Here is a 12,249-nt window from a genome sequence, read left to right as displayed (position 1 = left end):
ATGTTGTGTCATCCATGGTCAAGAATTGCTATAAAATTGTCAAAGCATTCTTTCAGTAGTTCACACACTGTCTTCAGGCAATGTTCTGCTTGATCAATTACTCTATCAATTCTAGATGTGGGACGCCAGCCCACAAATACTGAGTAGCACACTTTACCAGTCAAGCTTGGTGAGCTGTCATCACATAGCATTATTTCTTAAATATTTTTTGCGGTGTGCGTCACTTGCATCATTTAAGTTAGGCACCACGCGGTGCCTGACACTCAGTGCAGGGAAATGCAGGGGGGTACCATGGGTACCCCCCAGTGCACCGCCACCTCCCCCCAACACTGGGGGGGCCTGCAACGGGCCCCCAAAATCAATCCCCGCCAGCCTTTCAATGGCCGTTTACCCACCACGGAAAGGCTGGCTGCAGCCAGCATCCTAATCTAGCGGACGGTGCCTGCTAGGCCCCGCCATCATTTTACTGATGCTGACCGCTCCGCCAGGTAATCGTAACGATTGCCTGTGGCGGATCCGTGGTGGGCGGTCATGGCGCCCGGCACGATCGCGGTCGGATTCCCCCGCCATCGCTATGTGACGGGGGGAAAATTGCTTTCCGATGGTGTAAGGCCCGCCACTGCACTGCGGGCGGTGGCGGGCCTTCCGCCATCGTAATGACCCCCTTAGTTAGCCCTCATTTACCTAGGAGTAATGAAATGGTAGTCAGTCTTCTGAATGTCTTAGTGATTTCCTACACACAGCCCAGTACAGCCACCAGAGGCATTGTTGGCATATATACATCTAATATGCTTATCAAGATTGAGCAAATGCTATTCCAATACCCCTGTACCTCTGGGCATCTATGGACTTTTGAGGCTATAATGATTTCATCTAAGCAAATGATTGTATGATGTTAGTGCTAGGGCATTTGAGGCTGAACTTTAGTATATGATTGCCTTGCTCTTGGTCTATTAACTCTGCACCTCTGCCATACTTACCCCTAGGATTTTGTTGAATGGACGTCCATGTGAGTTCTGTTACTATGGATAAATATACTTTTACGCTTATTTGTTAGTCACAAAACAGGTGTAATAATATAATACTAATAATATTAATTATTATTATTATTATAGAACACTTATATAGCGCAACGCACACCTCAAAGATATCTTGGCGTTCGCCTTTTGAAAGATACTACCCAGGCAAAGGGACACTTAAATCTGTTTATACGGGGAATAGCCAGGTTTTAACTGCTTTCCTAAATTGGAGGAGATCCTGACTGGCTCTCAAGGAGCCTGGTAACTTATTCCAGAGTTGAGCAGCCCTAACTGAGAATGCTCAACTTCTCGTCTGGCTTTCCAAAATGTATTGATGCATTAAAGGTTTGCCGATGAAAAGCGAAGATTTCTAGGTGAAATATAACACTTGAATTTCCTTTGCAGGAGCATTGCCACTTATTTCTGAATTGCTCTAAAAACTATGCAGTCGGATTTAAATGTAATCCTTTCCTTTTCTGTAAACCAGTGGAGATCTTTTAGAGCTCTAGAGGATGATGAGAATCTTGGCTTATTCGTCAGCAGCTTTGCAGCAGCTACTTGTACTCTGTGAAGTCTTTGAATTAGATATTCTGGTGCTCCGAATAAGAGGGCATTGCAGTAGTCAAGTCTGGTTAGGATAGTACACTATACTACCACTGTCCTTGCAGACGGGGGCAATAAAGGTAAACTTTTTCTTAAATGACGGAGCAATGCAAAACACTTTGTCATCGCTACTTCAGGGTTACCACTGTTTGTCCGCTGCCAAAAGTTGGAAAGGAAATCTGCTAGGTGGTTTGCTGGCTGAGCAACAAAGAATAATCATTTTTTTCTCCATTGAACTTTAAGGAGTTGTTGCTGAGCCAGTTCGCAACATCCCTCAAACAATTATGAAACGGGTCCAATGATTCTGGTCCAGCATTATCTAAGGAGAGAATCAACTGTGTATCATCTGCATAATTAATAAAACTGATTCCATGAGATCGAATAAGGGTCATTAGAGGGCGCAGATAGATGTTAAAAAAGATGCGTTAAAATGGATAGGGCTTAGGGCTGAGCCTTGGGGCACTCCAAATTCCACTGTTTGCACTAAGAGCGAAAAGGTGAAAGTGAGATCACTTGAGTTCTATTTGGCAGATGAGATTTGATCCACCCCAGTATTTGCCCATCAACTCCAATCTGGACAATAATATCTTATGGCCGACCATGTCAAACGTGGCTGATAGGTCAAGTAATATCAGTGCCGCCGTTTAATCTCTATCCACTGCCATCTGCAGCTCATCCAGGGTTAGAACCAAGGCAGATTCAGTGCCATACACTGGCATTGATTCATATTGCTTGTCTTCTGAGCGGGTATGGTCTTCCAAATATGTTGCAAGTCTCCTACTGACATATTGTTCAAGAATTTTTACTAGAAACCGTAAATGGGATATAGGTCTGAAATTGCTAAGCACCAAGGGATCTGCTGTAGACTTTTTTAATAATGTAGTTATTAGCGCTCTTTTCCAGGCATGAGACACACATTTCCAGAGATTGATTACAAATCCTTAATAGTGATGGATACAGATCATCTGCTAACAATTTCCTAATTTTCGGCAGTAATAGGTCTAGTAGAGAACCCGATGAGGCAGGCAGCGCCGTTGTGTGACCGGGCATTGAAGCAATAGGCTGTATGTCTAACATGGCATTTCGGATCTTATTCTCCAAAAAATTTATATAAATGATCGCAGAGAATTTGAGATGACTAGACTATTTGTTTAGTACGATCAGGGTGGGATAATTCCCAAGCGATGTCACATATCGTTTTGGACTATTTGAGGGTTCTAAAATGGTCTTGGCATAATAACTCTCTTTAGCCTTACATACATCATTTTTATATGAGTTTAGAGCAGCTTTTAATTTTAGATTTTCCTCCTCTAAATAACACCTGCCCATTTCATCTCCAACTTTTTACAAACTAAATGAGGGGAGAGGATGTGGCCTTAAGGCTAGAGTGGTCGACCTTGATGCTGGGGAACCGGGATCGAGTCTTGGCAGGGACGCTCAACATCCTGTGATTCTGGGCAAATCACTTAGGGCCAGATGTACGATGGATTTTTGCATGCGCAAATGAGTTTTAGACCCGTTTGCGCATGCAAAAATCCTGTGGGCCATGTACTAACCCTACTTTGCGAGTCGCAAATAATTTGCGGCTTGCAAAATAGTGTTTAGTGACTCGCTATTTGGAAGGGGCGTTCCCTTCCTAATAGTGACTTTCAACAGCTATGTAAGAATGTTTCTCCAGTATTGGGGTGTCTTTCATAGATTCACATGCTTGAATATTCCCCGTCGTCGGAGTGGGAGTCCCACGGTAAATAATATAGCAATATATACAGTGATAATATATATATATATATACCTATACATACGTAATCATATAAAAACAGAGATATAAGCATATAATAACCTCAAGAATGTCCCTATATGAGATTTCCATAGAGATACATGGAAAGAGAAAAAAGACATTCGCAGTCTATCTCTGTCATTATGTTAGTCCGAACTCCGGCCAATCAGGCGCCAGCTCCTCTCTAGAACCTTCTCCTCAGAGCTCCTCACCTCAGATTTTCTACCGCACGTCGTGTGAAAGGGAGTCTCCCTGAGCTCTGCTCAGTTTTTTCTCTTCAGGATGACTTCAAGTAGAAGTCTTTGTTTAGACCTTGTTCTTTTGTGGAAAGCTACGTTATTCTCAGAAGATCCACACAGTAAGTGTATTTACTGTCTTTACCCTAACCATGAAGTGGGTGAATGTAAATTCTGTAGAATTTTTTTCTACAAAAATCTCTGAAAGACAGGGAAGGCCGTCTCTGGTTGTGGCTCCAGAGACTTAAGGATAAAGATGAAGTAATTTTCTGAGGTAGAAAACTTTACTTCTGGCCGTTCCCACACAGCCTCAAAACGCAGTAGTGTTCAGGAGATACCTACTCCTTTCCTTAAAAAGAAGAAAATGTCTCTGACTATGACATCTGCCACTTCTTCTTCTTTGAATACTGCTGTGTCGCCCACGAGACATAGTTCTCAGGCTAGTGAGGTTTTCAACTTTCCAGTTTCTCAAAGATGGCTTCATCGTCTACGATGGCTCCGTCTACGATGGTTCCGTCTACGATGGCTCCGTCTACGATGGCTCCGTCTACGATGGCTCCGTCTACGATGGCTCCGTCTACGATGGCTCCGTCGACGGTGGCTCCGTCGACGATGATTCCGTCGACGATAATTCCGTCGACGATGATTCCGTCGACGATGGCTCCGTCGACGGTGGCTCCGTCGACAATTCCGTCGACGATGATTCCGTCTACGGTGGTTCCGTCTACGGTGGTTCCGTCTACGGTGGTTCCGTCTACGGTGATTCCGTCTACGGTGGTTCCGTCTACGGTGGTTCCGTCTACGGTGGTTCCGTCTACGGTGGTTCCGTCTACGGTGATTCCGTCTACGGTGGTTCCGTCTACGGTGGTTCCGTCTACGATGATTCCGTCTACGATGGTTCCGTCGACGATGGTTCTGTCGGCAATGAATCTTTCGATGGTGATTCCGTCGACTATGGTTCCGTCGACGATTCCGTCTACGAAGATCTCTTCAATAGCCTTCTATGCCTCAGAGCCCGTCGACTGCAGTCTCATCGGTGAAGACGACTTCTGCACAGAGGTCATTAAAAGATCCAAATCTCTTCGACGACTACTTCGTCCTTTGCTGCTGTTCCTTTATTACCATTACCACCGAGTACTTGACAAGATATGTCGGGTGAGGTTATATCGGTGGAGGATTCCCGCCTTCCTTCACCATTGTTTTACCACTGACTCAGATCAAGATTCAGAAGAAAGTTTAGCTGAATCGGTTGTGACAACTATAATCGGCGGATTTTCCTTTATCACCACAAGTGTCTGTGGTTCCGCTTACTCCAGTGGTGCCAACAACTATATCGGAACCGGTACCTGCTCCAATACTTTCTGTGGTAATACCTACAGTACCGCTGAGACATTCTTCAACTCGGACAGTACCTCCTCATGATACTGAAGAAGAAGAAGAAATTCCTCAGGACAGGGAGGATGGTGAGATTCTCGATGATGGTGGCGATGCTGATGATGATGATGATGATGATGGTATGGCGGAGTGGGATAACTATCATGCCCAAACACCATCTCCCTCTCCGGTGCTACCTGGTGACTCACCACCTGTTGATATGCAAGTTCCACCAGTTAAGGGATAGGACAGCACTAACGTTCAAATTAACGAAGGATTATTTCCTGTACGATTTCAAAGATCAGCCTGTTAAACAAACACATACAATCCCTATAATCGAATTTATTGGGGAGGAAGGCAAAAAGATTATGGAGGCCTCATAGTCTTCCAGCACGGGTGCCTAAATTGGAGGAAAAGTACAAATCACCATTAGGAGCACCAGCGTGCCTCACTGGTCAAGCGAAGCCAGATTCTGTAGTCACACAGGCAGCGCAACGCCGGGCTAGAAACCCTGCATCTACGATCACTGCACCACCTGATCGTGGTGGATGTCGTTTGGATGCCATAGGGTGAAAATTCTCTTCGATGGCTTCCACCATGGTGAGAGCGGCTAATGCTTTGGCCATCCTGGGTCGTTAGGACCGTCGAGTATGGGCGGATATGTCAACACTAGTTGAGCAACTGCCGGAACCGTCAAAGACCATGGCATATGACGAAGAAGAAGAGGTTTTATTCGGAGATCAGGTGGATGAAGCTCTCCAATCGATAAAGAAAGATACAGATACTGCTCGCTCTCTGGGCACATTGCAATTTTGATAACAACCCTTTCGGGGTGCACGCGGACGCGGCAAATCCTCTAATTTTCGAAGAGGAATCAATCAATATCGACCTTATAACCAGGGTTCAAACCGATATTCCTCTAACCAACAGCAAACTTCTCGACAGCAGTCTTCCAAGACTTAGAGGAAAATCCTCTTACAAGGGTTACACTCCTAAGAGACATGACTTCCATCAGTCCCAGAAAATTGGGGATCGAACCTATCGGTACTATTTTCAATGGTCCTCCATACAAGGAACCGTTGGGTTTTGGAAACTATAGAAAGAGGTCACACTTTGGAGTTCATCGAATTCCCTCCACCCACACCACCTACCGGACTGCCACAGGCTCATATCGAAGAACTGTTACAACAAGTTCAATTTCTATAACACAAGGGAGCCATAGGAGTAGTACCAAGATCTCAAAAGAGGGAAAGGATTTATTCCCGATTCTTCCTTATCACCAAAAGGGAAGGGGGAATGGAAGCCCATTCTAGATCTGAGGGCTCTCAGGTATCTAAAGAAACATTCTTTTCATAGGCGAACGCATGTAGAGATCTTGCGATTATTTTCACAAGGAGATTTCATGGAAACAATCGACCTCCAAGATGCATATTTACATATCTCCATACTACGACAACATCGGAAATTTCTTCGTTTTCGAGTGGGTCGAGGTGTTTTTTCCAGTTCAAAGTTTACCATTCGGACTACGCTCGGCCCCTCGAGTGTTTACAAGGGTGCTAGCCCCTGTGGTAGCGTCCTACGTTCCAGGGTGTTCAGATCTTTCCATTTCTGGACGACTATCTCCTAAAATCACAATCGAAAGTTCAACTTCTACAACACACACATCTTTGACAGGAGGTGTTTTCGCGCCTTAGGGCTCTCCATAAATACCACAAGGTCCCATCTACAGCCTTCTTATCGCACGGATTTTCTGGGAGCAACTTTAGACAGTGTCAGCAAGGGCACTTCTCTCCCAAGACCGTCTTCAAAAAAAAAAAAAAAAAAAAAAATTCTCCGACTGGTAACCCTTATCAGATCAAAAAGACCCGTTTCTGTAAGAATATTGAAGTCCTTTCTGAAAATGGCGTCATCATGCATTGCATTGATCCCTCTTTACAGATTACAGACACGCCCCATCCAAGGAGTACTGGAGGTCTAAGAACGCCAGGTTACAGGTTCTTTAAACGATGTTGTAAACGTCACAGATCGGATGTAGTTGGCGCAAAGGTGGTGGACGCAACCGTTAAATCTAACGGAAGGCATTTCTTTTCTGACAATGGTACCAGACATGACAATAACAGACACCTCTCTGGAAGGATGGGGTGCTCATTTGGAGGATTTATCAATAAAGGGAAAATGGTCAATATGTCAAAAAAACCTGGCACTTCTACAGGTTGGATCTCATGGCTATATATTGCTGGCTCTCAAAGCTTTTCATCCTTTAATCCAAGGAGAATCAGTACTGATACAGACAGACTATACAACCTGCATGCACTATACAAACAAGCAGGGCAGGATAAAATCTCCGAAACTGTCTCGACTAGCTCAGTCGATTTGGGATTGGTCTGTCAACCATCGCATCACGATATGCAGCAGTTAATCGACCGGGGGTATCCAATATCCTGGCGGATTCCCTGACCAGGTCCTCCTCATCGACCCACGAATGGGAGTTGCATCAACCAACTCTAGAGAGGATATTTCAACGATGGGGTCGCCCACAGCTGGATCTCTTTGCCACACTAGAGAACCGGAAAAGCGAGATTACGCAAGCTGGCATCCCCACAAAAGATCTCTGGGCAATGCCTTTTTGATGGACTGGTACGATCTGTTTGACTACGTTTTTTCTTCCCCCAATCCCACTCGTACCTCGAGTTTCTGTGGAAGATGCGGAGGCAACCTTGCCATCTACTTCTATAGCCCCCCGTTGGCCTCGGCAGGCATGGTTCTCAGAACTACTCCTACTGTCTCAATGCGAACCAATCATTCTACATCCTCGTGCAGATCTTCTCACGATGGACAAGGGGAAAATTTGTCATCCGAATCCCTCCTCACTGAGCTTATCAGCTTGGAACCTGAGCACTGTGAATTTGCCCATTTGGATATTCCACAGGACTGTAGAGACATTTTAGCTCAGGCGAGGGCTCCTTCTACGGTGAAAACGTACAAATTAAAGTGGAAAAGGGTTCTCCACTGGTGTGCATCTAATGGGGTGCACCCATTTTCACTCCACACCAGAACAATTGTTACCGTTCTTCTTGCATTTAGCTAACTCCGGGTTCTCTCATGCAACCTTTAGGGGTTTTTTCTGGCGGCAATTTTCCGTTTCCGTCAGGATGGTTCAACTTCCCTTTGTTCTTCAAGGATTATCCATCAATTCGTCTAGGGGTTATTTTGCAAATTTCCTCCTGTTAGACGCCCTCCTCCATTGTGGCATCTGAACATCGTATTGGCTCAACTAATGAGACCACCGTACGAACCAATTCACAAGGTCGAGTTGTAGTATCTAACATGGAAGGTGGCTTTTCTTCGGGCGCTAACGTCTTCACGTCGTGTCCGTGACATGCATGCATTTACAATAAATCCACCTTTTTCCTACAGTTCAAAACAGATTCTGTAGTATTCCGTACAAATCCAATTTTCTTGCTGAAGGTGCCTTCAGACTGTCATATTAACGAACCAGTGATTTTAAGAACTTTCTTTGCTATCCGCAAACTCCTGCGGAGCAGAGATTACATTCCCTGGATGTGAAACGATGTTTAACATTCTACATCAGCAGAAGGGCTGCTTTACGAAGGACTGATCAACTATTCATAGCTTATGGACGCTTTCACCAGGGTCGTCCAGTGACGAAACCAACTATTGCACGTTAAGTTTTCAGCTGCCATCGTCTTCTGCCATCAAAAGGCAAACAAGCCATTGCAGTCACCAGTGAGGGCTCACTCCACCAGAGCAATGTCTTCCTCAACTGCTTTATTTGCTGGAGTGCCTTTGCATCAGAGCTGCAGAGCAGCTACGTGGTCGAACAGACACACGTTTACAAGACACTATTGCTTGACAACTTTAAACGAGGAGGATGCTGCAGTTGGGCAGGCAGTGCTTCGCAATCTTTTTAAATAAGATGAGCCTCTTCCTTCCCTTCTCCATATTGTTTCCATTTATAATTGACATAATGATGCATTTATACTGTTACAGTTATTCAGTACTGTCATATGCATAAGAAGATTGATTGTCATTACAAATTCGAAGCTGTGTGATCATGGAAACAATGTTATTGTTACTGCTAGCTATTCTATATTCAAGCATGTGAATCTATGAAAGACACCCCAATACTGGAGAAGAACAATTGTTACTTACCTGTAAACAGGTGGTTCTCCAGTATTGGTGTCTTTCATAGATTCACATGCGACCCTCCCTCCTCCCTTCAGAGGCTCTCTTCTCCTCATACACTCTGAGCCACTATGGTGCTACGAAAATCTGAGGTGAGGAGCTCTGAGGAGAAGGTTCTAGAGAGGAGCTGGCGCCTGATTGGCCGGGGTTCGGACTAACATAATGACAGAGATAGACTGCGAATGTCTTTTTTCTCTTTCCATGTATCTCTATGGAAATCTCATATAGGGACATTCTTGAGGTTATTATATGCTTATATCTCTGTTTTTATATGATTACGTATGTATAGGTATATATATATATATATATATTATCACTGTATATATTGCTATATTATTTACCGTGGGACTCCCACTCCGACGACGGGGAATATTCAAGCATGTGAATCTATGAAAGACACCAATACTGGAGAACCACCTGTTTACAGGTAAGTAACAATTGTTCTTTGCGACCGCAATTGTGGTCACAAAACACTCGTAGTTTGCTACCCTTCTCAGAAGGGTGGTAAAGCACTCGCAAACAGGAAGGGGTCCCTGGGGGACCCCTTTCCCTTTGGGAATGCATGAGCAAAAAATTCTTAAGGGCAGGCATCGGTCCCAGGGACCACCGCCTGCCTTTAAAAAATGAAAATGAAAAGTGAAATTTTTCATTTTTTGAATGCAACCCGTTTTCCATTAAGGAAAACCAGATGAATTTTAAAAAAACTGCTTTATTTAATAGAAGTCCCAGACATGGAGGTCTGCTGACCCCAGCAGGCCATCATCCCTGGGAGTGCCCGCCATTCCCAATGGGGTCGAAATTGCAACGGCCTCATTAATATTCATGAGGCATGCAATTTGCAACCCCATTGGGAATCACAAACAGTGTCTCAGACACTGTTGTACATTGGAAATTGTGACTCGCAATTTGCGACTCAGTTTCAGCAAGCTTTATTCGATTGTTATATTATAAAATCATAAAAGCACCTAAAACACATTAATTCATTACAAAGTAAAAATGTAAAATATTTTTTTTTCATATTACGAATTAAAAAACATTCCATTAAATCAATATCCCTTGCTTCATTTTGCATGCACGATTATAATACAATACTTTTCCTATGACTAACAACTTTCTTTAAAAACATAGCAACCCTCCATACTGTATGTTCATCTTCCAAATGCTGTAATACAATGAACGCAGGGCGGAGCTGTCTCATCCCCAGAGATTTCAGAATCTTTACAATCCAAATCTTCCTTAACTCATTATAAAATCTACAAAATAAAACAACATGCATGGTAGATTGTTCTGAGTGGTTATCACAAGGGCACAATTGCATATCTCCAGCCCAGTCGTTCATTTTAGTAAAGCTTACCAGTTTATGAAAGATCCCAATCCTAAATTTTGTTAATAAAAGCAGTCATAGCCCCCAGGTACCATTTTCAGATAGGGTTGTATGCTAAAAGTAGTTAAAATCATTTTATTGTGATGTTAATCTGCAGGTACCTAATAATAAAAGGCACTCTTTTTATATCTCTTTTCTCGTAATCGTCAACATGGTACTAGGATCAATAAAATATTCTAAATGGCCAAGGTCAAGTATAAAATCTCTCACATACTTTAGCCAAGGGATTGATAAAGCCCCCTTCAATGTTAGGCTATCCAGTAAAATGGCCTGATTTAGTACAGTTTTTGTAGATGTCCAGATCCTGTGCCATAAGAGGATGGCTCCATTTTTAGAAGATCAACAATATATGGTAAACCCAGCTCAGAATGGCAAACATACGATGATGTACAACTTGATACAGCTAAGATATAACATACAAATGCATTTTCCACAACTTGCAAGGGATAGACGTCTGCAAGACCCCTAATCCCGGCTCCATAAGTCGCAGTGGCTATGCATTTTGCCTTATAAATCTGAATAAGTGCATCAGGCGGCCTCCTTACGGCTTTTTTGAAAAATTTAAAAGGGCAGCTGTAGACTTTAAAAACCCTAATATTTTTGCTAGGACTGCTTGGGCCCAAAAAAAGTATACCGAGGTAAGAAAAACGTTTGGTGAACACAATCTTCTGCTTATCTATATACATATTCCTACATTTCCGACTGCCGTTGCCACATCACATTATAAATGTTTTTGAGGTGTTTACTCTAAGGCCTAGATGACACATAAAGGCCGCAAAGGTGTTTAACACCTTTTGCAGTCCTACCTGATTAGGTGACATTAAAACTGCGTCGTCCGCTTATAGGAGTGCAGGTATTGAACGTCCAGCTATTTGAGGGAGGTCAAGACAATCTTTTATCAATGCCTCTCCAAGGCCATTAATACAGAGGTTAAAAAGGAAGGGGGCAAGCACACAACCTTTCCTGACCCCCCTCCTAATTGGAAACGGGGCAGAGCACTCACCAGAAATACAATACCGCACTTTTGCCCTTGAATTGCTATATAACCGTCTCAGAAAGTTAATGATGCCTATTCAACCCCCATACCCTTGAGGATCTCCCACAACTTGCCATGCCTAAACCAGTCAAAAGCTGCGGTAAGATCCACAAAGGCTAAAAACAATCTGCCCTTCTTCGCTCGTGTGTACTTCCCTATGATGATGGTCAAATTTAGGCTCTGTTCAACTGTCCTTAAGCCCTCCTGGAAACCGTATTGGATATCGGACAAAACCTTGTTCTCCTCGGCCCAATCTTGTAGATGTTCCAAGATGACACGGCCTGGCACTTTTATCAAAGAGTCCAGCAATTATATTGGTCTGTAACAACCCGGATCCTGACGGTCCTCCTTTTTAGGTCTCACCTGAGCCAGCGCATGCGCTGCTCTGGCTAGACATTTAGTGTGTGGGCTATAAAAAGCCGACCACAGCTTTTTGGCTGGCATAGAGCGTGCGGTTACGTGCACAATGACCAGCAGAGGTGCCATCTGACTTTCCTCTCTCGTCATGGTGCGCGCACATTGCACACCACTCGCCAACCTGCTTTCACTTTTGCCGTCGTGCGCGCACTCACCACTCGCATGCTTTTTTCTTCTTTTCTTTTAGCGTGCTTGTT

The sequence above is a fragment of the Triturus cristatus genome, chromosome 4_1 (assembly GCF_964204655.1).
Source record: "Triturus cristatus chromosome 4_1, aTriCri1.1, whole genome shotgun sequence".
Taxonomy (NCBI): Eukaryota; Metazoa; Chordata; class Amphibia; order Caudata; family Salamandridae; genus Triturus; species Triturus cristatus.
This window is presented reverse-complemented; position numbering follows the sequence as displayed.